Source organism: Lissotriton helveticus, chromosome 10 (genome assembly GCF_964261635.1).
Source record: "Lissotriton helveticus chromosome 10, aLisHel1.1, whole genome shotgun sequence".
Classification (NCBI taxonomy): domain Eukaryota; kingdom Metazoa; phylum Chordata; class Amphibia; order Caudata; family Salamandridae; genus Lissotriton; species Lissotriton helveticus.
The window spans coordinates 387,566,591-387,593,575 of record NC_136071.1 but is presented as its reverse complement, the minus strand read 5'-3'; the positions used below and the strand labels follow the sequence as shown (position 1 = coordinate 387,593,575).

Below are 26,985 nucleotides of genomic sequence, written 5' to 3'. Positions count from 1 at the left end.
AACAGAACCGTCCTAAAACTGCAGCCTGTCCGACATAAGGGTCGTGGAGCTTCTGTAACAAATGTTAACCAATTGCTAAGTTGAAAATGCGTTGGAACTATTTATGTAAGAAAAGCTGTTACAATGCTACTTTGCGCTTAACAACAGCGGAATTAAAATACGTCTGTATGTTTGCGCAAAAGTGGTGGACCAATCTGAACAATGGTGCATTTTACGGTCAATTCAGCAAGAATAATTATTGGCTGGTAACCTGAGAGGGCATAACTCTCTGACAAGGTCATATTGCCGAGGCACACATAATTGATATAGTGCGGTAGACAATTAAACGGAAGTTGTGTCCAGCCACCCACCATGCCCAATATAAAGCCTTCTTGAAATATAGCTGGTCTTACTCCTTTCGTTTCCTTTTTGGGGTGTAATGCACAAGTACAGCCTACAGATAAAACTGGCTGCGCTATTGCAGGGGAAAATTGCTGGCACCGGTGCAAAGAACATAGTATACGTATATCTTTTGTTATTGTACCAAATCTACAAATGTCCTCGCTCACTTATGTGGCAATTAGGAGCATACGTCGTGAAACACTGTTGGAATAAGTCGATGTATACAACTGTAAATTGCACTTACAATGGTGCAAAATCTGTCGGTATTGATAATTTTCTACTATCATAAGTGCGGGGAAAGTTGTGGGAAAAGATGTGCAGTGGAAGTGAAGTAGACTGCAAAATGTGGTAAACATTCGAACACTGAGGGGGCAGCGATGGATGACATTCAATGGATTCCCAGACAATTTGTGAGATCTTGTTCTTTAATCCCATTCGGGGTGGCCAAGAGCAAACTCTGCAACAAGAGCCTCCCGCTGGCACAGCGACTACGTGTGAATGGGGTAGAAGCGAGTAAAACAAGGAGGCGGGCTCCTCACACCTCCACGGAAGGCGATGCCTTTAAGAATGCAGATGCTGCAATGACGCTGCAGACAAGCAGCATTGATTTCGAGAAGCCGAAATGTGAGAGAATGTGAATATCTGAAAGAAACAGGTTAGTATTAGATTCCTTACCTTAGAATATCCCCAGGCGTCAGTCTGGATCCCGAAACTTTTGCGTAGCAGTACCCCTGCGCGTCGGTAGGCGTCGTCTGCAGGCGTCTTCTGCGGCTCCGCGTCCGTCGTCGGCGTCGTGCGCCGTGATGACGTCGCTGGAGTATATAGACGCCGCCTCCGCGCGCTGACGTCAGTTCTTCTTTTTTCCACGCCAGTTAGCGCAGATCCGAAGAGCAGTACTCCGGTCTTTGACCAAAGTTTTTGAATCTTTCTGTTACTCTTAAGGTGCCGGTAGGATGCCCGGTTTTAAGAATTGTGACGGCTGTGACCGCACGATGTCGGTCACGGACCATCACCGACTCTGCCTCCGGTGCCTGGGCCGGACCACGACGTGGACGCCTGCGTCGATTGCCGGGCCTTGACGAATAAAGCTAGACGGGAGCGGTCCCGCAAGCTACTCGAGCTCCGGGTGTCGGCCCCGCGTCGAGAGCGGTCCCGGTCCGGACGGAGGTCTATGGAGCGATCGAGGGAGCGGTCGCGGAGCCGTCACGAGCGCTCCGGGAGTCGTCACCATTCCTCTGGTTCCTCAGGTAGGAAGCACAAGAAGTCGGGGCGTCGTCATCGTACCCCCGACTCCCCCCGACGCTCGCGCGATGCGGCCGGGGGTTCGGGTGGCCCCGCCCCCGCGGCTCCGCGTGAGTCGCAGACACGGCCTGCTCCATACCCTGCGGTCCCTGGGCAGGGCGCGTCACCCGAGGAGATAGAGGCGTTCCTCATGGCCATGAGGGCACTGTCTCCTCCGACGGGGCCTACGGCGCCTGCGGGCCCGGTGGTCCCGTCCGGGGGTCCTAGCGGTTCGGGTGCTCCTGCCTCGACGCCGTCGGGTGCTCCGGCCCCGACGTCGCCGGCGGCTCCGGCCCCGGCGCCGCAGGGACCTTCAGGGTCGACGCCGGCTGGTCAACCGGCCTCTCCGGCGCCGATTCCATCGGGGCAACCCACGGCGCCGCCCCCGCGCGGCGCCGGGTCTCCGGCGCCGGCTCCGGGCGACGCCGCCCCCATTCCCTCTCCGACTCCGGCCGCGGAGTCGAACCGGCGTCGCCCAATGCCGAGTCCGACGCCGATGGGGCCTGTTGACCCCGGGGAGCCGGTCTACATTGTTGACTCCGAATATGGTGAGGATGTAGATTGCGGAGAGGAGTGGGAGGGGTCTGAGGACCCTCTGACCCGCGAGTGTCAGTACGATGTGGACTGGACAGGTGACTTGGGTGACGCCAGTGGTCTGGATGACTCCCCCCAACCCTGGCTTTGTCTCGCCTCCTACCGTGGCTACGGAGGAGGGGGCAGCTTATTCAGTGGTGTTGATGAGGGCTGCCAAGGCCTTACACCTTGAGCTCCCCGTCGCGGCCGTGAGGACTAACATCCTCACTGAGGTACTCAAACCGCAGTCATGCCCACAGGAGCCACTGCTGCCGTTCAATGAGGCCTTAACTGACGTTCTTTTGGGCACGTGGTCCAGGCCCGCTTCAGGTTCGCCTGTTGATAGGAACGTGGCCAGACGCCACCGTCCGTGTACGGATGACCCGAAGTTCTTGTCCACCCATCCCACCCCTGAGAGCCTGGTGATCCAGGCCTCGACTTCCCAGACCGCATTCCCGTCGGCCCCGCCCGACCGGGAATCTAAGAGGTACGACCAGTATGGTAAGAAGGTCTTTTCGTCCCTGAGTCTGGGACTGCGGTCTTGCAACACCGCGTGCCTCTTAGGCCGCTACACCCACTCTCTGTGGGATACGGTCGCGGAACTGCTGCCTGAATGCCCGCAGGAGGTACGGGCTAAGCTCCGCAAGGCTATGATTGAAGGCCGAGACGCAGCAAGATACTCCATACGGTGTGGTCTTGATATGACCGACTCACTGGGCAGGGCGATGTCCACGACGGTGGCGATTCGTCGCCACGCCTGGCTGAGATCCGCCAATTTCTCGGCAGATGTCCAGTCTGCATTGATGGACATGCCGTTTGATGGCAGTCACCTGTTTGGCGACAAAGCGGGCCACGCGCTGGAACGCTTCAAGGACTCCAGGGTCACGGCCAAGTCCTTGGGTCTCTCGACCCAGCGCCATCAGACGGGTTCGTTTCGCTCCTTTCGTGGCCACGGAAGGGGCGGTCCCACACATGCTGCCAGCCACGCGCCGCAACAGACTTCTCAACGCGGCGGCGGCCGTGGGAACCGCCGTGGTGGCGGTCGGGGACAGCGGCGAGGTCAGACCACACCTCCCCCCGCAGCATCCGCCTCTAAATCCTCCTAGTCCGTGCTTTCAGGCCCATGTGACGCTGGTGGGCGGCAGGGTTCGCCATCACCTCTCCCACTGGCGCACGATAACATCGGACAGGTGGGTGCTGCAGCTCGTCCGAAGGGGCTACTCCCTCCCCTTCGAGACCACTCCTCCAGCCATGCCACCGCAGAACCACCGTGTGTCGGGGGACCACTTGACACTTCTGCAGGAGGAAGTTACGGCCCTCTTGGCCAAGGGGGCCATCGAGCGCGTTCCTGGGCCAGAAGTAGGATGTGGTTGCTATTCCCGCTACTTTCTGGTACCCAAGAAGGACAAAGGGGGCCTACGTCCTATCTTGGACCTAAGGAACGTCAACGGCTTCCTCCGGAAGGAGAAGTTCAAGATGTTGACATTGGCTCAGGTCTTGGCTGCTCTAGACCCGCAAGACTGGATGGTAGCGTTGGACTTGCAGGATGCGTATTTTCACATCCCCGTCCTGCCGGCCTACCGGCGTTACCTGCGGTTCACGGTAGGCCAGGAGCATTTTCAGTTTATCGTGCTCCCCTTCGGCCTTACCAGCGCCCCACGGGTGTTCACAAAGGTGATGGCGGTGGTCGCAGCCCATCTGCGCAGATCAGGGGTTTCAGTCTTCCCCTATCTAGACGACTGGTTGTTGAAGGCGGGCTCGCCCCAGACAGTCGTCCACCACCTTCAGATGACGGCAGACCTCCTGCATGGGCTGGGGTTTTCCATCAATGTGCCGAAATCACACCTGTGTCCCTCCCAAAAGCTCCTTTTCATCGGAGCGGTTCTCGACTCGGCGCGGTTTCGGGTCTATCCACCGGAACGGCGGGTCCAGGATATACAGGCTTTGATTCCCATCTTCCAGCCGTTATCCCGGGTTTCGGTCAGGTTGACGCTGCGGCTACTGGGGCTGATGGCTTCCTGCATCCTTCTGGTGCATCACGCCCGGTGGCGGATGCGGGCTCTGCAGTGGGACCTGAAGTTTCAGTGGGCCCAGCATCAGGGCAACTTGTCCAACCATGTCTTGATCTCGGAGGGCACTGCGAGACAACTGCAGTGGTGGTTTACGGACCGCGATTGGGTCAGGGGCAGACCCCTCTCCCTTCCCCAGCCGGAGCACGTTGTTGTGACGGACGCGTCCCTCCAGGGCTGGGGAGGCCACTTGGGAGAGGCGGAGATCAGAGGCATCTGGTCTCCGGCGGAGTCCCGGCTCCATATAATCCTGTTGGAGCTACGGGCGATTCGTCTGGCACTGAAGGCATTCCTCCCCTTTGTCAACGGGAGTGTAGTGCAGGTGTTCACGGACAACACCACCGCCATGTGGTACTGCAACAAACAAGGCGGGGTGGGGTCGTGGACCCTTTGCCAGGAGGCCCTGTGTCTCTGGCAATGGCTGGAACGTTAGGGCGTGACTCTGACGGTTCAACACCTGGCAGGTTCTCTGAACGCCAGGGCGGACGAACTCAGCCGTCGGTGCTCGATGGATCCCGAATGCCGTCTGAACTCGGACGTTGGGCAAGGCCTCTTTCTGCGATGGGGAGAGCCTTGGTTAGATCTATTCGCCACAGAAGAGAACGCGCAATGTCATCAGTTCTGCGCGTTGGAGTTTCCAAGACGGCACTCGCACGGCGACGCCTTTCGGCGCGAGTGGAGTTGCGGTCTGTTATACGCCTTTCCGCCTATACCACTTCTGCCCAGAGTGCTGAAGAAGATCAGGCGCGACCGGGCCCAAGTCATCCTTGTGGCTCCGGACTGGGCTCGAAGATACTGGTATCCCGAGCTACTCAGCATGTCAGTCGGTCCCCCGATCCGCCTGCCCCTTCAGGAGGACCTTCTGTCGCAGCAGCGGGTGACGGTCCTCCACCCGAACCTGTCCAGCCTCCACCTCCATGCGTGGAGATTGAGCGGCGACAGTTGAGGCCATTCGACTTGCCTCCTGAAGTCTGTGATGTGATTCTGGCAGCCAGGCGTCCCTCCACGAAGTCGGTATACGCCTGCCGGTGGAACAGATTTGTGGCATGGTGCACAGCAAAGGCTGTGGATCCTCTTTCTGCCCCTCTTTCCGAGGTTCTCCTCTTTCTTCTCTCTCTTGCCCAGCAGGGCTCTGCTCTGGGCACTATCAAGGGCTACCTTTCTGCCCTTTCGGCCTTTCTGAGGCTGCCTGATCGACCTTCTTTGTTCAAGTCCCCTATTGTGACAAGATTCTTGAAGGGCATCACGCACATGTATCCACCTGTTCCGTTTGTGATGCCTCAGTGGGACTTGAACCTGGTTCTGACCTTCTTGATGTGTGCTCCCTTCGAGCCACTTCATTCCTGTCCTCTCCGTCTCCTGACTTTAAAGACGGCCTTCCTGGTTGCCATCACTTCTGCCAGGAGAGTGAGTGAGCTCCAGGCTCTTTCTGTCAAACCTCCTTTCATGTCCATTCATCCAGATAAGGTGGTTCTGAGAACTAGACCTTCTTTCCTGCCCAAAGTAGTCTCTGCTTTTCACATCGGGCAGTCCATCACCTTACCCTCCTTCTTCCCGCCTCCGCATCCTTCAAAGGATGAAGAGCGGCTCCATCGTCTGGACCCAAAACGTGCGCTTTCATTTTATATGGATCGCACACGCCAGTTCCGGGTGGATGACCGACTGTTTGTTGGCTACGTGGGTGCGAAGAAGGGACGGGCGGTACATAAACGGACCATCTCTCGGTGGGTCGTGCTGTGCATCAAAGCGTGCTACTCTTTGGCTCGGAAGGAGCCTCCTGTTGGGCTGAGGGCCCATTCCACTCGGGCCACGGCGGCTACTACTGCCCTGGGCCGGGGAGTCCCTTTGCAGGACATTTGCCAGGCGGCTACGTGGGCCTCGCTGCACACCTTTGCGAGGCACTACTGCCTGGACAGTCAAGTCCGGAGGGATGGCTTCTTTGGCCGTTCGGTCCTCCAGGACTTTCTGGTGTAGGATTGTATCGGTTCGCAGACCCACCACCGGGGTTGGTATTGCTGGGGTATCTATTCTAAGGTAAGGAATCTAATACTAACCTGTTTCTTTCAGATGAACAAGTTACTTACCTTCGGTAACGATATATCTGTAAGAAACAGTAGTTAGTATTAGATTCCTTACCGCCCCGCCCATCCTCCCCGTTCTGCGAACTAATACCTAGGGTTAAGGACATCCCTTTCAGGGCCCTAGTTTCAAATGGCACCAGTGTTGGTTCTCACATGGCTCTGCGTGTTCTGGCGCGGAAAAGCTATGTACAAAGAACTGACGTCAGCGCGCGGAGGCGGCGTCTATATACTCCAGCGACGTCATCACGGCGCACGACGCCGACGACGGACGCGGAGCCGCAGGAGACGCCTGCAGACGACGCCTACCGACGCGCAGGGGTACTGCTACGCAAAAGTTTCCGGATCCAGACTGACGCCTGGGGATATTCTAAGGTAAGGAATCTAATACTAACTACTGTTTCTTACAGATATATCGTTACCGAAGGTAAGTAACTTGTTCGTCACGCAATCAGAATACATGAGGACAGTTCACCAAGGTGTTTTAGGGAAAATCAATTTTCAGCAGAGCCCTGTATCTTTATTCAGGGCATATAAGCATTTTTTTTAGAATGATCATGGTTTGCAGGCAAAATGGAAGTGAAGTAGACTGCAAAATGCGGTGAACATTCGAAGACTGAGGGGGCAGCGATGGATGACATGCAATGGATTCCCAGACGATCCGTGATGTCTAAGAGAAGGAGTGAAACAGAGCAGTGAGAGCAGAAACAAGCTATCTCGGCATTGCTGTGGCGGGGGAGGGGAAGCGGGAGCGCATTCCTTTGAAGTCGGATGCGGGGCTTGGGAGCGGCAGCCTTTGAAGTCTGATGCCTTGAGGCTCAGACAAAGGGCGTGTGTGACGTGGCTGGCGTGCACGCGCCTGTCTCGCATGAACTGTATGGGATCCGCAGCCGTTTTGGTAGACTTTTCTTATCCACTTACTATAATTCTCACCAGCAATGCGCAAGAGCATTGGCAGGTGAGACCTAAAAATGTGCTTTCTGCTTATGAATAATTTTTAAACGTGCTGGAAACAACAATGCATATTTCAGGTTGAGTGCTTGGAGTTTCCGCTTGAGTGGCTGATAAGAAGCTCTTTTGCGTTACACCTGCACTGTGTAATCTGGATAAAGAGAGATCCGGGCATTTTCAAACTGAACAGGGGCATTTTCACGGGCCTTCTGTAGTAAGAGATCACGGTCCCTGTAATTAAGAATACAGGAGATCAGTGGTCTGGCGTCCTGCCTGCAGTTGGTCTGCCCGTAGCAATTCTGTGCACTCGCTCTACACAGAATAAAGGAGAGAGACCTTCAGGGGCCATATGTTCCCTTAGCCATTGTTCAACAAACTGGGCCGCGTTGGGGCCTTCGGAACATTCCAGCAATCCAATAATGTAAACATTATTGCGTCTGGCTCTTCCTTCTGCATCTTCCACTCTATCAAGCAGGGTAGTGAATTATTTGTGCATTTGTGACGGCTGGTCAGTGTGTTCCTTATGTTGCGGTACGAGATCTGTCAGTATTTGTGCATGATCCTTGACAGTGTCCAAAAGCTTACCATGACCTGCGTGCAAAAGGGTAAGACCAGTAGTTAGAGTGCCAATCTGGTGTTCAATAGATTGACGAGGGTCCCTAATCTCCTGAAGTAATTGATCCTGTTTATCAGGAGGGGTAACAAGGCCGTCGGCGGGACGCAACTGATGGAGGATGCTTAGGAGGCCGAGTTAGTGTCCCGCTGAGATGGTGTGTCGGTGGAATGCATGTCAGGTTGTTTCCCCTTTGTGCGCCCCATTACGAAATGTAGAAATCAGTCTGGGTAGGGAGAAAAGCCCCCCAGATGGTACTTACGGGAGTCGAAGGTTGGAGGGAGATGGTGTCCACAAGCCGATCAAAAAGGGGAGTGTGGCCGTAGGGAAGTAATCCAGCAGGAGTCTGGTGCTCCAAATGATACCTCCGCAATACCAGTATTACCAGAGTCTTGCGGACAGTTTCGGTTTCAATTCTGAGAAGGTCCAGGGCTAACCAAATATTCCCCATAATACTGATAATGACGAAGAAGTGGACAATCTGCTACCTCCCTAATTACACTGACAAACGACAATTCCATCAATAGTACAGAAAATATTTGAGGACAAGCTTAAGCTACTTGAGGAGAAGTGTGGCTCAATGGTTAGAGTGGCAGACCCTGATGCAGAGGTCTGGCCCGGACCAGGGTTCAATTCCCGCCTCAGCGGGTCTTGGGCTCAATTTCCCTGGACCTGATCATTCTCACCTCGGTGCCTATTCTAATCATGGGTCCCACTCTACAACTCTGGGCAATAGCTTGCTTAATCTCCACAACGGCCCCAACTGCGCTAGGATGCCTGGCTTCACCTTGGGGGTGCCCAGAAGTGGGCACTTCACTGGAAAAGGCCAGGAAGGGTTCCACAGCGGTATGTGCAGAACGCCTGAGATACCCCTTCGGGGATCGATTCGGGCGCTATATAAAAAAAAAGCACAAAAGCAAAAAGCACTAGCAACATCAACTCTCCCTGACCGTGCAGCAACCAGCCCAGCCTCTGAGGTAGAAGATGAGGTTGAACCGGTACATTCCAGTAGGGACAACGTTCACTTACTTCCTTCTTCTACACTGCTGCAATGCCCAAGTTACTTTGATTTGCCCCAGCAGATCCACAGGCAACCGGAAGCAGTCAGGATGTGACATTTCCTCCCCGGCTGCAAATCCATCACATCATACCGGTGGGTTTTGCAAAATTGTTCAAGGGGGCAATGCCCTACCTTTCATTTTTACCCTGCTTCATATTCCTCCAATACCAGATCGAATTTCAGCAACACAGTAATCTTAATGCAGAATCCAACATCCTGCTGGCCAAGAGTAGCATTGAATTACTATCGGACTTGCAGAAAGGTGCTGCTCGTGCTACTTCCTCTTGCTGAAGGACGGATGCCTAAGACCTTTAATGGACCTTCAGTCAAGGAAAATCTTTCTGAGAAAGGACTTGTTCAAAATGCTGCCTTTGGTGCCAATCCTCTAAGCTCTGGATCCTGGTTGGTGTTCCTTGGACGTGCTTTGACGATATTTGCATATACCCATCCTTTAGTCCCACAGACACTACGTGCAGTTCATGGTCAGGTCGGAGCACTTCCAATTTGTTGTGCTGCACTTCTGGGGACCACAAACATCATAGCGGTGTCCCAGCACTTCTTCAAAAGGTCAGAAATACATGTATTTCCATACCTCAATGACTGGCTAGCCACAGTCAGTCACAGCCCACCCTTGGATGACAATGGCTGTTTTCTTGACCTACTTGGGTTTGCCTTCAGTGAGCCAAAGTCCTAAGTGAGCCCCCCGGAGGGGATTTTCTTCATAAAGGTTATCCTGGGCACAATGGTGAAAATACGTTTCCATAGCCACAGATAGTTCGGGACATTCAGTAAATCAACCGATGTTTCAGACTCATTTTTGGGTCTCCTCGAGGATGTTTCTGAAGCTTCTTCTACTCCTAGCCTCATGCATCCCTCTTGTCCCATATGCCAGAATGCATATGCATGCGTTCTGACCCTCAAGGTTAAGTGAGCCCAATACTTGGGCTGTCTCTCTGATTCCATCCACATCTCACATGAGACTACTTAGGACTACTTGGGATCTTCTGTGGTGGTATATGAACTCCATCCTGCCACTCTCCCTTCCCAACCCAGACTTCGTGTGAGTGACTTCTGGGAGAGGTGGAGATCAGAGGCCTCCAAAAAAGCAACAGCTCTATATCAATATTTTGGAGCTTTGTGCAGCTGGCTCTGAAAAACCTTCCTGCTGATCATTGTGGGAAAGCGGAGGCAGACCCCTATACGAACTCCATGTGATGCTGCAGTAAGCAGGGCATAGTAGAGTCTTGGATCCAGTGTCAGGAGGCCTTGTGCCTTTAATGATGCCTGGAACAGAGGCAGACCGTTTCGGTGGCCAACCATCAGGATTGATCCCTGAATGCTAGAGCAGACATCAGCTGGCAGACAAAGGATGGCATCTCAATCTGGAGGGAGCAATAAGAATATTTATACAGTGGGGCCCTGATTACATCTGTTCACCACTGCCAAGAAGATGCAGTGGCAAAACGTTTGCTTACTGGAGATGTCTCATGTAGAGTGAGTGAGCGACTCATTCAGTCTGCAAAGTCGCATGGGTCTCTTGTACGTAATCCCGCCTAAACTCTCCTGTCTAGAGTACTGAAGAAAATCGGGTCGGAATAGGCCACAGTCCTCTTAATTGCCATAGACTGGACCATAAGGGTGTGTGGTACTCATATCTCTTGGGCCTGAACAATTGCCTTCTGAGTTTTTAAGCTCACCATATCCTCTGGGCACTTGATCTGGTGACAGGGCACCTCCTAAGACCACCCGTGCAGTGGAGTTTAGCGCTGACGCGGGGATCTTTTCCTCTTGCCGCCATCTCCCCGGGACTCGCACGAGCCACGCCCACTACCGCGAGGCCACATCCCTCCTCTCTTCTTAGTCATGTGCCTCGCAAGGACGCGCAGCGGACGAGCGCAGCGGGCGCGCCGAAGGCGCGCCTAAGGCAAGCCCGTCTGCGCCCGTCCGCGCCTGGCCGGGCCCAGGGACTGGGCAGAATGGAGAAATCAACAGCTACACTTCTGCTGAACTCTTCTCTCTGCAACTCTCTGGCACCCCCTACCTTGATCCCACCACACTTACCTGCCTAAAGGCTAATAACATCTATCCTCTCCACCTAACGGAGGATAACACCTCTTCCACTCCTCAAAGCCCTACCTCCACAAACTCTACCCCAAGCACAAACGCCTTGACCCTCCGCTGTCTATATCTTAATACCAGATCTCTGGTAAAACACCAGCTAGACATCTTCCTACTACTTAATTCCGACAGACCAGATATGCTATTTTTATCTGAAACCTGGCTCATGGCGGACTCCTTACCAGACATTCTCACAGCTCTACCGGCAGACTATTATATTCTGCTGACAAACAGAGAACCAGGAAAACCCTGAGGGAGGTGTCGCCACAATTATTCATAAAAACCATACTTTCACCACTCTACCCTCTTTGGATCTACCAGACACGGAAAATCTGGTAATTAAATCCGACTCAGACAAAGGAACTATGGTACTGGTATTGATTTATCGCCCACCTAAAACTATGCCTACATTCCCGGCCTCGCTGTCTGAGCAAATGGCCAGCCTAATCGTCAATTACGATAAAGTCATGTTGATTGGGGACCTAAATTACTGGTATGACCCGGAAGCAGGACCCCAGGCTACAGAACTTTTTGAGCTTCTCTCCCACATTAACTTCTCTCAATCAGTTCTGACCCCTACCCATGAGAGGGGACATATTCTGGATCAGATATGGTCTCATAATGTCCCACTATCCACTCCGACGATAACACCCTGCATTTGGTCGGATCACCATCAACTGCAATTTTCCATCACCGTTCACGACCATTTAAAGGCTCCCGCGTCTGCGGGAGGGCTAGCAAGGAAATGGAGCTCATTAAATAAACAAGTTTTCTTGTCTACTCTGGCCAACTCTCTCCCAGCTTCTTCCCCAGACATTAACCTTATGGACAAAGATCTCACCGAATGGCTCGTGGCTGCCAGCAACGAGCACGTTCCTTTAACCAAGTTCTCACGTGCTCGCCGCATGGATGCACATAGATGGTTTACCGCAGACCTAAAAAAACAAAAATTAGAACTGCGCCAACTGGAGAGAAAATGGAGACATGGGTACTCTGATGAAGACAGATCATTATATATAGATGCCCGCAGGAAGTACAAAAACTCTATCTTATCTGCTAAGGCAGTCTTTTTCTCCGAAAAAATCTCTAATGCTCAAAACAAAGCCAGAGAAATCTTTAGGATCGTAAACGACCTTTGTAATGATGTTAGAACTTCCCCCTCTCAAGTCCCCACTCAAATAATGTGCAATCAGCTTAATGACTTCTTTAAGGATAAGATTGCCATTATAAAAAACAGTATTCAGCCCAGCCCGACTACTGCGGAAAGAGTGGACATCTGTAGAAACCCCAACGAACTCGAGGCTATCCCTCCCATAGAACAACCGCGACTAGCAGAATTAATGAACCGAGTAACGTCCGGGTCCCCTAACGACCCTTGCCCCCCGCACATACTAAAGGAAGTTTATTCGACATTACCTCAAGGAATACTTCCCCTTCTGAACGAGTCCCTATCACAGGGAATAGTCCCTAACTCGTTCAAAAACGCCACGCTGGTCCCATTAATTAAAAAACCCGGAGCCGACCCTTCTAACCTAGCAAACTACCGACCCATATCACTCCTCCCTATCAGTGCAAAGATCTTAGAAGCCCACGTGGCTAGTTGCATCTCGAGCTTCATAGAGACATCCGACTTTCTAGAGCCCAATCAGGCCGGCTTTCGCCAGGCGCACTCTACTGAGTCGGTGATCTTAGCGGTCCTGGACACAATGAGGTCTAATGCCGACAAGGGCATCCATCAGGCCTTGGTGCTTCTGGACTTGTCGGCAGCGTTCGACACGGTGGATCACACTATCTTATTACACCGTGTCGAACAGGCCGGCCTGCGAGGCACGGCTCTCGGCTGGGTCAAGTCCTTTCTGAATGACCGATTTCAGGCTGTCAAACTTGAGGACTTTACGGCGCCCAAACTCCCCACCATCTGCGGCGTCCCGCAGGGCTCTTCATTGTCCCCCCTCCTGTTCAATCTGTACCTCAAACCGCTGCTGCACTCTCTAAAAAACAGGAAGGTTACGTTATACAACTACGCGGACGACCTGCAGCTTATATTTCCACTAAACACCACAGACTCCGTTGAGGAATTTCAGGCCACTATGTTACACATTCAAGGGTGGATGGAGACGAACCATCTAAAACTCAACCCCGGAAAGACCGAGCTGGTACTCCAGGGTAAAAGTGCAATCAGCTGGGGCCCTCATTTTTGGCCGCCCTCATTGGGATCTCCCCCGTCTCCCTCTCCATCGGTAAAAAGTCTCGGGATCACCCTTAACACCGATCACTCATTAAAAAGTCAGGTGGTAACTGTGATCTCCTCCTGCTTTTTCCAGCTACGGAAGATTAAGAAAATCGCTCATCTGCTCACGCATTCCGCCCTCATCCAAGTGGTAATTGCCTTGTTCCTTTCCCGCTTAGATTTCTCCAACTCCATCTATCTGGGCATCCTCTTGGCTCTTTCCAATCGCTTGCAGATTGTGCAAAACCAAGCGGCCAGACTAATATTTAAATGCAACGGCAGGAGCTCGGCGAAACCACTGCTGGCCACCCTTCACTGGCTACCTATAGCCCAACGGGTAACCTTCAAGGTAGGCTGCCTGACTTTCAAGGCCCTTCATGGAAAAAGCCCCAAATGTATAAACCATCTTATAAACAAACACGAACCGACTCGTAATCTCCGCTCTGCCCACTTGTCCCTCCTCACCTTGCCCCTCTTTAAAAAGAAACGCCTCGGCGGATGCCGATTTGCGTATTTGGCTCCAAAGATCTGGAACTCACTTCCCTTATCACTTCGGAGTTGCACCAATCTAATGGATTTCAGGGGTGCACTGAAGACCTGGTTGTTCAAACAAGCACACTGTTAGGATACTGCTCACTTTCTCTCGCCTTCTCTAGCGCCATGAAACCTCTGGGTGCCCGTGCGCTATACAAATCACGAATAACATAACATAACAGGACAAGGCCAACCTAAGCAGACGGGTACATGCATGGATGGTCTTGCAATCCTATGTAAAGCATATTTGGATCAGCCATTTTCTTACCATCTAAAATCTAAATTTATAGCTATACTCTTTGGTAAATTGCCATCAAATGCAGACCAGCCAAGTTGGAAATATCAGGGCCCAAAATCTTGTTGTCTCTGAGGAGCACCAACACAGGATTTTATTCACTTAGTCTGTATCTGCCCAGCGTTAGGCGAGGATCGCCGGAAATTGTTAAGGGGGCCACTCAATACAAGAGGTGTTCGCTCTTGCAGAACTGCAATATTAAAAAGCTTAGATCCAGAAGATCCACAGCTTAACTGTTGTTTGACCAAACTCCTAATTAAACATGAGGAAATATCAAATAAAGGCTAGTGGCAAGGTTAAATGGTTACACGATGTATTATTGGGGACTATGCTAAGTGGACCACTTACTCTTGAGGAACAGATATAAAAATTCTCCTGAGCAGCCTCGTCGACCCTTGATTAGCCTCAAAATCTAGAAAAAGGAACATTCAAAACAAGGCTAGCGGCTTGGTAAAATAGTTGTTCGATGTAACACTTGAGATATTGTTTCAATATTAGGTAATTTTATTAAATGTTTTGTTTACATAATATAGGAAGAAGTGTAAATATCATGATAAGGAATGGTTTTATCTTTAGACAACACAAAAAGTGATATTTATTTTAATGTTGCTATTGTGGTGTTAATTAACTGAACAATAAACGTATTTTGTACTCTTTGTATTCTTAATTCTGTGTATTGTATGCTCTAAATACATGTATATTATTCTAATAACACTTACATTAATGTGAAAAGTAGGATACAGACTTAACATTCTACAAGACCCTCATCTGAGTGGATGAGGTGCATACAATAGATAATTGATTACAATGTTGCTATTTAAAAAAACAGCAAAAATATTAGTTCTGAAAATCCTCCAGCAGTCTTATCTTTTAAAGTGACTGGGTTGGTAAAATCCATACTATGCCACCAAGAAACGCAGGTTATTTTTGCATCTTCAGCACTTGATAAAAAGTTTGTGACCTTGGATATTATGGTGTCCCTTAACCTGCCTTTCCTTAGTAGCAGGATGAATACCAGCATTAAGGGCTAAATAATACAATTGAATTATACTGCTTAGCTTCAAGTCTCAAGAAGTAATACATTTATTAGTTCCTTCCTCTATATGTCTTCTCTTTGACTTGGCGATAGAGCGGCAATTGAGTTTTGCACCAATATTTCCGCCGTGAAACCAGTGCAATGAATAATGCTTTCTGCACAAAGAAAAGCGGAATCTAGTTTGAAATCTGAAGGTCGGTAGTGCATCATGGTTAGATGTTTGGTATCTCCCAAACAAAGTGATCCAAAGTTGAGGAATTAAACTTAAAAATGCTGAGGCGGGTATTTGTGGGAGTTTGTTTAAGGAGCATAAGTAATTGACAATACCAGTGCATTCAGATCTCTGTGCCTGGTTTAAGGAGAGTGCTGGGTATTAGTGCAGGGTTCACCAAGTTTGATAATGCCTCCCTAAACTTCAGTAATACTGCTGCCTAATTGCAGAGCTTCCCAATCTGGGACCAGCATTTTAAGACTGCGCTGCAAGATATTCTAAATGTCTGATTTACAGAAATAGCGGCACTAATGTGAGGCACTAATTTGGGGTAATACGTAATCTGCTGCAGGTTACATATTGCATCTTTGTATTAGTAACAGGCTTGTTATCATGGTGTAGGAAATACCTCCTTTTCCCCCATTTTTGTGGGGGTACCCCCACTTTTTGCTAGATGTTCTTGCTGGTTGTTGGTCTGTGCACACTGGGACGCTGCAGTCCAGTGCCCAGTACATGTGCTCTGACCCTTAAAGGAAATTCAAAATGTAATACCCCTCAGGTCCTGTGAGTTGAATGTCAGTAGTGGGCTACAGCACATATTGGGCCACCATTAAAGTGATATGATAACACATGCCTCTAGGCCTGCCACTGAGGGTGTGTAGTTTTGAACTGCCATTTTGAACTGTCAAAGTAAGCCTTTTGACAGGGCTAAACCTACCTATTTTAATACTTATAAGTCACTCTTAAGGTAGGCTCTATAGGACCATATGGCAGGGTGCATAGTATTTAAAAAGTAGGACATGTATAATTAATGTTTCACTTTCCAATGTCGTTTTTCAGTGTAACAAGGCTGGCTCTCATAGAAAAACACTGGTAAGAAAAAAGAGTGTGTTTTCTCCCCTTACAGACGTTTATAGTGTTGACTGTGGATGAAATGCTGACTGTGGCCCCTGGGTGTACTTGGTCAAACTTCAGGACACCTATGTACTTGGCCTTGATGGGAAACAAGACGTACCTCCGTTTCTCACTGGAAAACTGACAGTATTAGTACAGGATAATATTTTTCTGTCTCAGTGTCTCCCAGCGGGCCTTTGCCAAGAGATGTCCAAGGATGCAGACTTCTTTCAACAGCAGAGTCCACTGATTCCTGTACCTGAAACATTCTCATTTCAGCAGTGGCAAAGGAGGGTATGAAGACTGCTTTAGCTTTAAAACTTGAGAGCCAATACAGACTTGGGTTATCAGTGAACGACCCCATATCCTCTCTGATCCCCGTAAAGTGTGGTTCTCGACTTTATCCTAGTAAAGGCCTTGCTCTACAGTGAATCCTAGTGGGTCATGTTTTTGAATAATTAAACTGACATCTTGGTGGTTCGAGATGCTTCTGGGATTTCATACATCCTGCATAGATGTGGTACCCCATGCTGCACATGTGCTCTTTGAGACTCTTCCAGGCAGAGGAGTCTGATAAGTTGTAGCTGATCCCAGTCCATTTCCCTTTGTTTCAGACCTTAAATGTGCATAGACGTGTTCTCAACTTTCTGCTGGGTTGATTATTATGTCTGCCTGATCTGCAGCTCATAGTTGTCACTCCAGAGTCTTGATAGGACATCTGGGAGGCATCTTGCAGTGAAATCTCTCCCAGTCTTTACTGGGACAAATCTCTAAATATCAGGCTTTACTAGCATTGCTGACATCCGGGATCATGATGGCCCACACAGTTCACGCCACAGCCTTTTAACTAGAAAAATATGGTCAGTCATTGTTTTGAGCTAATACTAGCCAGCAGCAGCTCTGTGGGAATGTTTGTTTAAAAAATGCATGTTCTAGCTGGGCTCCCACATTAAGGGGATTGGGCAATTGAAGCAGCTGGCTACACACCGGAAGGTTAGGGAATTCTCCAGAAAGTCCTTTGGTAACTACCACATCCTCAATTGTGTTAAGGCTACTTCGTGAATGAATAAAGACCACGATCTCTAAGGGATGGCTTGATATTGGGCAAGATGGAATGAGGGAGCTGGATATTTTTTTTTTTTTTTGTCCTGGGCAAGATTGGAGCATTTCTCTGTACAAAAATGTTCCTCTTACCTCTCTGAATCACAGGGTCCTTCAAGATCAAGGTGCACGAGGAGCCACCTCCCAAAGTTTGGTACTCTAAAATATTCCAACATCTACACCCACCTTCATCCACCTCTCATTCAGTAAGGACCTCTTATCCATTGTGATGAGGATAGTGCTCCACGCTCAGCCCAGTCCCTCAGCACTTTCATTTGAATGGTTCCTGAGGAATTGATCCTTGAAAACGTAGACCAGTCTTTTGTGAACCTGAAGGTTTTGGCAGCTGCCAGGGAGTCTTCCATTAGAAGTTGTGTAAAAACAAATGGCTGAGATTCTTTTACTGGACATTAACAAAGTACTACCCACTTTCTTACTCTGCAAATGGTTGGTTGTCTTTGTTGAGACATCTGCCTGAAATTGGTGCAAGTGCACACCTGCAGGACTTAACTTATGGCTAACTGGCCTAGATAATCGTTCTGCATGGGTAATGAGGTTAGCCTGTGGCACGTATTTCTTCCGTTACAGTGCTTTACTGTACCCTGAGACCTCCATCTTATTCTCGGTAGGCTGATGCCAAGCCTTCAAGCCAAGTTTGTGTAAGACTGGCTTTGAACAAGGCCACCTACATAATACTGCAACAAACCTTTTGTGCCTTAGAGCCGATTTATGATGTTCCATGGCAATAGAATGGTTTTCTGGACTCTCCCTTCTTGATTCCAAAATTGTGCCCGTTTAACTTTTTAAACACCTGTTTAACCTTTTTCTGACTTACCTATCCCCCAGGCTAGACCAGGTAAACTCGCATCCACCAAGACAAGGACCACTAATCCAGACTCACCACTCATATGTGGCAGATATCGTCCCATTGAGCCACACAAGGGTAGGATTACAAAGATCAATTGATGAATTAGTGGAATTTGCCTTGTCCAACAAATTAGAAACAAATACTACCACGATAAAAACAATGACCCAAGATTAAGTTGAGAGTCGTAAGTCTAGAAGTACTTGGGTCTCTACATTGACAATAATTTTAATTTCCAGGTGCACAAACAGTACATGGTAAAGCGCTGACCTATGCCTTTCTTTTAAGCCACTATTGGCTGTCATGGCTGTAAAACTACTCCCAATGGTGACCTATGCAAGTGCTATAATGAAAGGAAAAGTTGCTCCAATTCTGGTCCAACTGCAAAGAAACACTTTAAAGCCAGTTTTTGGGCTTCTGGAGAGTGTCTCTCCCACTCAAGTTCGAATGGAAATCGGGCTTGCACAGCAAATCCTAGATAAAAGATATCTCACCATACAAAATATGGATTAATCAAACCAGTCCTCTGGTCAGCACTTGGACAGTCTTTGGAGGACGACCCCTACTTTATCTACAGCAAATATCTGAAGTCTTCCTTGCAAGAAACTAACACAACTGATCTATGGAATTCAAATCAGCCACATGCTGCCATTAACAAAACAGCCAAATTGCACTCTCCAATTGACTACAAGCGCACACTCACCACTTGGCCACATACTTGGATGCTAATACAATACAATAACAATTAAAAGCCACCATATCTCAGTACGACATATCCAGCGTATCTAAACAGAAAGTTATTAGCCATCCAACTAAGGGTCCTACCATCCCTGGCTGATCAACCCGTTTGGAGAGATAAAGGCCCAAAATCATACAGATTATGCAGTAACCCGAAGGAAGATATACATCTGGTCTGCATATGCCCAGCCTCCAAAAAATCCTGTATCTTATTGCTGAAATCCATCTTTAATTACCAGTGGATCCGAACTTGTCGGATGGTCAAAATGAAGAGCCTTGATCCCTCGGACCCCCAAATCAACTGTAAACTACTTAAACTAAGTTTGATCTCTTCGGGTGCAGTATAAATTATGGGATACCTTGGACGATTTTAGCAGCACTCCAGCACTTCAGTGATCAAAGAATCAGATGATCAACACACCACGCACTTTAAATACTTTTGATCGGTTTTAGAGCTGACATTCTAAAGCACAGCATTCTCTGCACTACCTGAAGTGAGTATTATGTACTAATTTATGTGTATTCAAGTACTACGTAACGTTAAATGTTCCCTAGTAGTTTGAGTGAATATTTTAACATCCAGCACTTTTGAACCACTAGAAGCAAGGGATATGTATTTATTCCACTGTACCTCACACTTATTTAGACTGCTTTACCACCCTATACAATGATGAACATGCAATACTACAGACTGTATCCAGCCCCCTCGCAGAGCCAGAACCTTTAAGTCTCTTCCCACTTGACATCCACTTTCACTTAAATGAAGTGAATAGCGCTATAAATACCAGCGTGGGAGGTAAGGCTCCCGCCTGGATGGAGGGCTCGTTGATTTGTACAAATCTAACAATTCTCTCTGGGGTCCATTAAGTTTGGCCTTGAGAGCATGCTGTCGTCGTGGCTTTATTCCATCTTGGTCCAATCGGTCTTGGTTCCAATTTTTAAAAAGGGTGACCGTAACATTCTTACATGCTATCGACCAATTTCTTATTAGATTCCTTTCTCTTAAGTGACGGGCTGTATCTTATTAAATAGATTGCAGTCATGGGCAGAAGATGCCGGGCTTAGGTACAATAGAAAAAGGTTTAAACCTAAACTTACTATTAGGTAAATGTACCCGAGCTAAGCAGGGGAAGCTATTCATGGCATTCGTGGGCCTCAGCTCCTCGTTTGATTGTGTTAGACACTGCAAGCTTTGGACTATTCTTGAGGAAATGGGAGTAGAAATACCACTTATTAACTTCATAAGGCGCCTGTATCCTGGTGCTTGTGCCAGGGTCCCCTATGGAATTACGGGAGAGTGTACTGCTAAATTCCCAATAAGAAGGGGTGAGACAAGGTTGTATTCTTGCCCCCTTTCTTTTTACTGTATATATTAACGGCCTAGGACAATTTTTAACTAGTCAATGCCAGGATCTCCCACTTATTGCTAAACGTCCAATTCCAGCGTTATTGTACGCAGACAACGCTGTCTTAATGTTGCATACTCAAATAGGGCTCCAAAGAGTAGTGACCAGTTTTGCCACATATATGCAAAATTTGGGTCTCCAAGTGAACATTTCAAAAACGTTCATAATGAAATGTGGATCGAACAGTACTAAATGCCTCGATATTTTCATTGATAATACCAAGGTTGAGTGTACTTACAGATTTCAATTCCTTGGCATTCACTCTGATTACAGAGGAACCTGGTCACATGCAGTTATGGCTAGGAAAATGTTATTTTCTAAAGCCACTGCCGCCCTTGCTCATTTTGCAAGCAAATTGGCCGGAAGGCCGGTCGTGGGACTAATACAAATTTACAAAGCCAAGTGTGTCACAACTGCCATGTTTGGCGTGGGCATCTGGGGATATGTTGACTCTCAGCCCCTGCAACTGGTCTTAAATGCCTTTGTCAGATATTTACTGGCAGTCCCCAACAGCACGGCTGCTTACATCTGCCACGCAGAATTTAGGATTCCGCATATCTCTGACCTAATTAAAATCCAGCCAATCTCATGGCACAAAATATGGGCTCTCATCCTGTCGTGGCTTGATTATGTCAATTCGCTCTATATTAGCCTTCCCCGCTACCAGATAAAAAAGCTGCAGACTATTCAGAATGCGTCCGCTAGAATGCTACTTGGTGTTCCGGGGAGTTCCAGAATCAAGCAGTGTCTTCACGATTTCACTGGCTGCCTGTGGACCGGCGCATTTTGTTTAAGGCATAACCATCGCTCATGGTGCCCTCTACAAGTCTGGACCCCTGTACCTCAGGAGGCGTTTTAATTTCTTTGTGCCATCTAGACACCTCAGGTCAACGGGACAATGCCTTGTTGCCATTCCACGCTACCGCCTTGCCAGAATGGGAGGGAGCTCCCTCTCTGTTAGGATGGCCAGGGCTTGGAACAGTTTACCTTTTGAGCTCAGGAATAATCACGATCTTAGGCTGTTCAAGAAGCAGTTAAAAACCTTACTGTTTGATTAAGTCGTTTGGCCGCTTCTTTCACTTCTGCTTTCTCCTGTATAGGCTTTCGCGCTGGGGCACTTCCAGGTATACGTGTGCGCTTCAAATGATAGCTAACATAACATACCAGTCTTAATCGGGATATTATAACTGACTGCCTAAAGCTTGACAGGTGGCCATGTATTTCCTCGTTAAATACATCAAAAGGTTTATGGCAGATATTGGTCACCTAGAATATTTCACCAATCGGGATAGTATCATACTAATCCCGAGAAAAACACTAAAGGTTGAATGCTTAACGCATCCAGTCTCAATCAGACTCTTAAATTAAATTGTTACGCCCACTGTTCTGGAAAACCAACTGTTATGTCATGCTTTGGCATCCAACCATACCGTATGTATGTAACCGGACACTTTTACAGGATGCTGTTAACTTGTTTTCGTCTCAGAATTTTCCACAGACTTACTAGCTTTCCTGTCATGAATGACTGGTCTAAATCTCTCGGATTATGCCCATGCGATGATTTGTTTCAACAGTCTACATTGCACACACTTTTTTGTAAATTTTATTCTGCTCCCAGAAAAAGATGGATCTTTCCCATTCTAAAGACTCTGGGCTTGAGACAATGTCGCCTAGCTTTTTTAATGCTACAATTTTTAAAGTATGAAATGTTTACTAGCCCTTTAGTAATATATTTGAAATTTGTGATCAAATTTAGAAAAACAATGTGGAATATGAACCTGGCTTTTAACTCATGATTTTTAACGTTACCATGTTTATTCTATGACATATTTACCAGCTCTTTAGTAACATATCAGTAATGTGAAACAAATCTAGAAAAATAATGTGGGGTTTGAACCTGGTTTTTAATTGAAGACTTTATATTCCTTTTAACCATGTTATATCAATGTGATTGGATTTCTATAATCATATTTGATAATATTGTGCTTTATGATTTTTATCCTAAATCGATAAAGCTTATTTTGATTTGATTTGGCTGCTTTAGTCGACTGTAGTTTTAAAACCTATTACCAAACACTTAATATTAACATGTACTCTATGAATATTGGGGAAATTATCATTTTTCGGGATAACTGGCAGTTATATATCATCAGCTAAGTGTATGGTGATGGTTTTTATTAACTTAAAATAATAAAAGCTTAAATTTGGTTGGGGCCTGTAGTTCGAGCTGAATAAAGAGACTGTTCTTCTTTAAACCTCCACCCCATCCGTATGTTTTCTTGTCAAAGGAGGTTCTTCACCACATGGAGTGAAGTGCACCTAACAAATCTCTCTTGACCGAACCAAGGAGCAGCATTTGATAATCCGACTATGCCCTTGGAAAGCAATGATGCTTTTGTTTACTCACATTGCCAGGCGAATAAGAGCATACATCACCCATTGTTATACTTTGCATGGAGTCCAACCGCAATCCAGCGCCATGGCACACTCTACCAGAACTAAGCTACCTTCCGGGGCATTTCGAGACATTCTTCTCTCCGAATTAAGTTGGGCTTTGTGGGCACACCCAGATTAATTCTTCCCAATTACACTATGGAGTTTTCCTCAAACACGTTGTCCAGGCATAAGTTGTCTCGTTCTAGCTTTATCTTTTACCCTTTCTTGTTCTCCTTTGCGGTGGGATCGAGCTGCAGATTTGGACTGGGAAAGAATGGGAAAAACATTATTTATGAATAGTATTAGGGTATCTTTAAGCTGTCTTTGTTACTTTGGGTCCATAAGCTCTTTCAGTTTATCACCACCCTCCTGCGAATCACTCAACCTTCATTTGGAAGTCGTACTCGACATGGTTCCTGTTTTTAAATCCAAGGTAACTAGCAAGTGCAAGTATGCCAGGGATGGGGATTCTCCATATAATGTAAACAAGGGTTGAGGGTTTGAGAGTATAAAACTCTTTATTTAAACCACTATAGAAGATGTTTTTATCTTTTCACTTGATGGCAGAGCTCTTCTCACACTCATCATGGGAAACAGCCTTCATACTAAGGACCTAATTTAGAGGTGTGGGGTGAATCCAGAGTGGTGTGGAAACAGTCTGTGTATCTCAGTCATGATTACAGTATGAGTAGTAATTTTGCACCTGCAGTGGCTACCCACATATATTTGTCCAGGATTTATATGAAGGCATTTAAGGAGGGAAAACCGGTCAGAACAATAGGAAATGTACAAAATGTGGATTCGGTAATAATGATTCTACAATGTATCCTACACTCTTGTGTGATAACCTCACAGTGGAATAGTGCTTGTTACAGCGCTGAACATATCTGTAATCTTTTATAATCCGTATTCCTTTGACTGATTCCTTATTACTCCGGCTAATGCTTTTTTGTCCAAAGTGACCTTAGAGCATCATTTTAAGAGGGATGAAAATATGGGGATGGGGGAGGAGGGTGGTGGAGGGATGTCTCTGAAATATGTTCCGGGCCAAAGAAGCATAACAAGGAATACTTTCCCAAATGCATGATCTATTTAATAAGTGGTGTGGCTTAAATCATGAGAAGTGAATTCTGTGCTTCACACAGTGTGTCACCAGACCAGTATTTGGGCGCTTCAGGGATTTTTGTGTTCTTGCATCCAGACATAACATATCGATTGGCATATGCCTAAAACAAGCCAGTCCTATTGTCTTTGCAAGTGCTTGATAGCAGTATCAAATAAAGGCGTGAAAGCCATGATTTTGTTGTGAATATTTAGCATTGAAAACTTTTCAAATTTTAAAATATGCGACCCTATATTCAACATAACTAAGGTGTGTATGGAGGGGATAGTGATCTTCAGTGTCTCAATTACTCCCATTATCCCCTTCACACCACTTTCTTCTGCAGTTTCTTTGTTAGACACTTAACCCTGCATGTATTTCCTTGTGTCTCATCCAATTCACAATCTCTGCCCACCCAACCCACCCACTAACCTGTAAGTACTGCATTTTCTTTTCATTTGGCTATGGGCATATTTCGACAGCTGTGTACCTACTTCAGAACCTTCTCAACAATTAATTTCAATTTCATAAAGCTTTATTCGGTACATATCAAAAATGACCATAAAAGCACATAAAACATACACATGTGAACAAAGTTGCAGAGATCATTAGCTATACACACATATATTAAAACATCATACTTTTCCTGGCATTAATTGATTTGTTTAAAAAGGTCGCAGTAAAAAAGCATATGTCTGAATTTAGCTTATTAAAAATCAACTTCATTGCATCATTTACAAAGCAAACTCCCTATTTTAAGAACATAGGTTTTGGGTAGGCAATACGAAAATTCATGTAGAGATTACATATGAGAATAAAGTGCAATGTGCTTTGTTTGGTTTGACCATCGCACGGACAAGGGCCATCCGGATGCTTTTTAGTGTCTGGAAACGCTACCAGATAATGTACCAGCCCGAGCCTAAGTCTGATAAGAACAAATCTATGTGACGGTCTTGTCACTAGACTTAGGTATAATTGGAAGCCTTCACTTTCTAGGTATTTGTTATAAAACATACAACTAGACAGTAGGCCACTATTGTTCGCCCGCCTCTTAGCTCTATAGGACATAAATATGCTCTTCATCTCAATTTTTGGAATCGCTACAGCAGCATACGGATCAACCAGAATATTTACATCATAGATTTCCTAAAAACTGTGTACAATATATTTTAACCAGCGAATCCTAAGGTGGTTATCCAGTAAGAGGCAGTCATTAATTACTAGTCTATTAAAGGCTGTCTCTTCCTTTTGCCAGATAGATCGCCAAATCATTAAGGGCCTTAGGGAGATCAAATCTGACAAATAATTAATCCCTACTTCTCTATGGATTAAATCAGTCGGGCTGAAGTAGGTAGTCACAATAATTTATTGAGGAAAGTATTTTCCTCAATTTGCAAACGGCCATCAGGGCAGTGTCCCCACACCCCGGCCCCGTATAAGGCGATCGACACACATCTGGACTGATAGATCTGCATCATGTCCCTGATGCGTCAATCGCCTATCTTTGCCGCGAATCTGAAAACCCCATGGGCACTTTTGGCCATCTTTGCGCGAACATTTGTGATTTTGTGCGACCATGTTCTATCTTTGGCGAAAGTAATTCCTAAATAACAAAATGTGTCTACTTGTTGCACTCTCTCGCCATCGATAAAAAAGGTATAGGACCTCTTGCGACCTGCCCCCACAGATCATAGTATGGGTTTTATTCTTGTTGATAAGCAGTTTTCTATCCTTTATAAAAACGGAAAACTGTTCTATTAGACGCTGAAGGCCAATAGGGGTCCTAGACAGTAACACGGCATCGTCCGCATATAACAATACCGGCACGTCAATCCCTTTTACCTGTGGAGCATCAGCTTTTATTGTTTTTAGAACTGCATCTACCTCATTAAAAGTGTGAAGAGCAGGGGTGCAAGGACACAGCCTTGTCTAATGCCACACCCAACATTAAATTTGGGGGTACACTCCCCTCCAACCCCATATCGAACGCAAGTTTGCAGATTTTCATACACCCGGGCTAGGAAGAAAATTATTCCTTCTGGGGCCCCAAGTTCTAACAGCGTTGTCCATAGGGTGGCATGGTCCACCAGATCAAAGGCTCTACTTAGATCTGCGAAGCAGAGATAAAGAGAGCCCTGTTTGGCCTGGGTATATTTCCCTATTAACACATCTAGGTTTATACACTGGTCAAGTGTTCCATGCCCTTTCCTAAAGCCATATTGGGTACTGGCCAAGATCCCATTAGCCTCCGCCCATTCTTCCAGCCTTACCAGCAATATCCTGCTCCTGATTTTGACAGAGGAGTCCAATAGGGAGATAGGGCGATAGTTTTTTACACCCGACCTATCTCCCTTCTTGTGGATCGGGATAATAATCGAATCTCCCCAAGTCGGTGAGACACCGCTGCTCGCGGCTGCATCGAATACGATGGTTAAAATGGGACTCCAGAGCGACGTAGCAGCTTTATAAACATCTATAGGAACCCCATCCGGCCCCTGGGCCTTCCCTCCCTTACTGGCACTAATGCCTTGTTCTACCTCTGCAATAGTAAAATCTAGAGGCACAGTAGGCCAAGATCTACAATTAGCACCATAGGAGCAATCAGATTTAAATATATTAGAAAAATGGGTTACCCAGGCCTCACTAGTAACATTGGACCCCTCACTAGTAACATTGGACCTCACTAGTAACATTAGACCAACAATTATAGTTTACATATGCATGACCATAGCTCTGTGCGCTTTGCAGAGAGGCTAACAATGTGATTTATATATGTTGCCTAAACACTTTTATGCCCCACTGACGGGCACTAGGAGAAACTGATAGTCATAAACACCCACCCACAACTTGAACTTGATTAGATGCCTAGATTCGAGTCAGTTTAGAGTATGCACTATGCAAGAGTCGTTAAACTCGTGACAAAAAATAGAGAAGGACATTTTTGCTATGGCAACTTGTTCAACAGTTAACTTCAGCTACAAGGCAGTGAATGTCAAAGGTGGGCCCCAACGCA

The 26,985-nt window shown here is 47.3% G+C and overlaps 1 protein-coding gene across 4 annotated transcripts in view; it reads left to right on the top strand.

The window, feature by feature from the left end:
• LOC144784119 (uncharacterized) overlaps positions 1–26,985 on the top strand; it is a 104,197-nt gene that overhangs the window by 62,194 nt on the left and 15,018 nt on the right. Inside the window, exon 1 of one of the 4 annotated variants that reach the window (XM_078662800.1) lies at positions 15,300–15,413. The exons of the other annotated variants lie outside the window; for them this stretch is intronic. The gene's annotated coding sequence lies outside the window, so the exon portion shown is untranslated. Of the gene's footprint in view, positions 1–15,299; positions 15,414–26,985 lie in introns of those variants that run through there. 4 annotated transcript variants of the gene reach the window in all.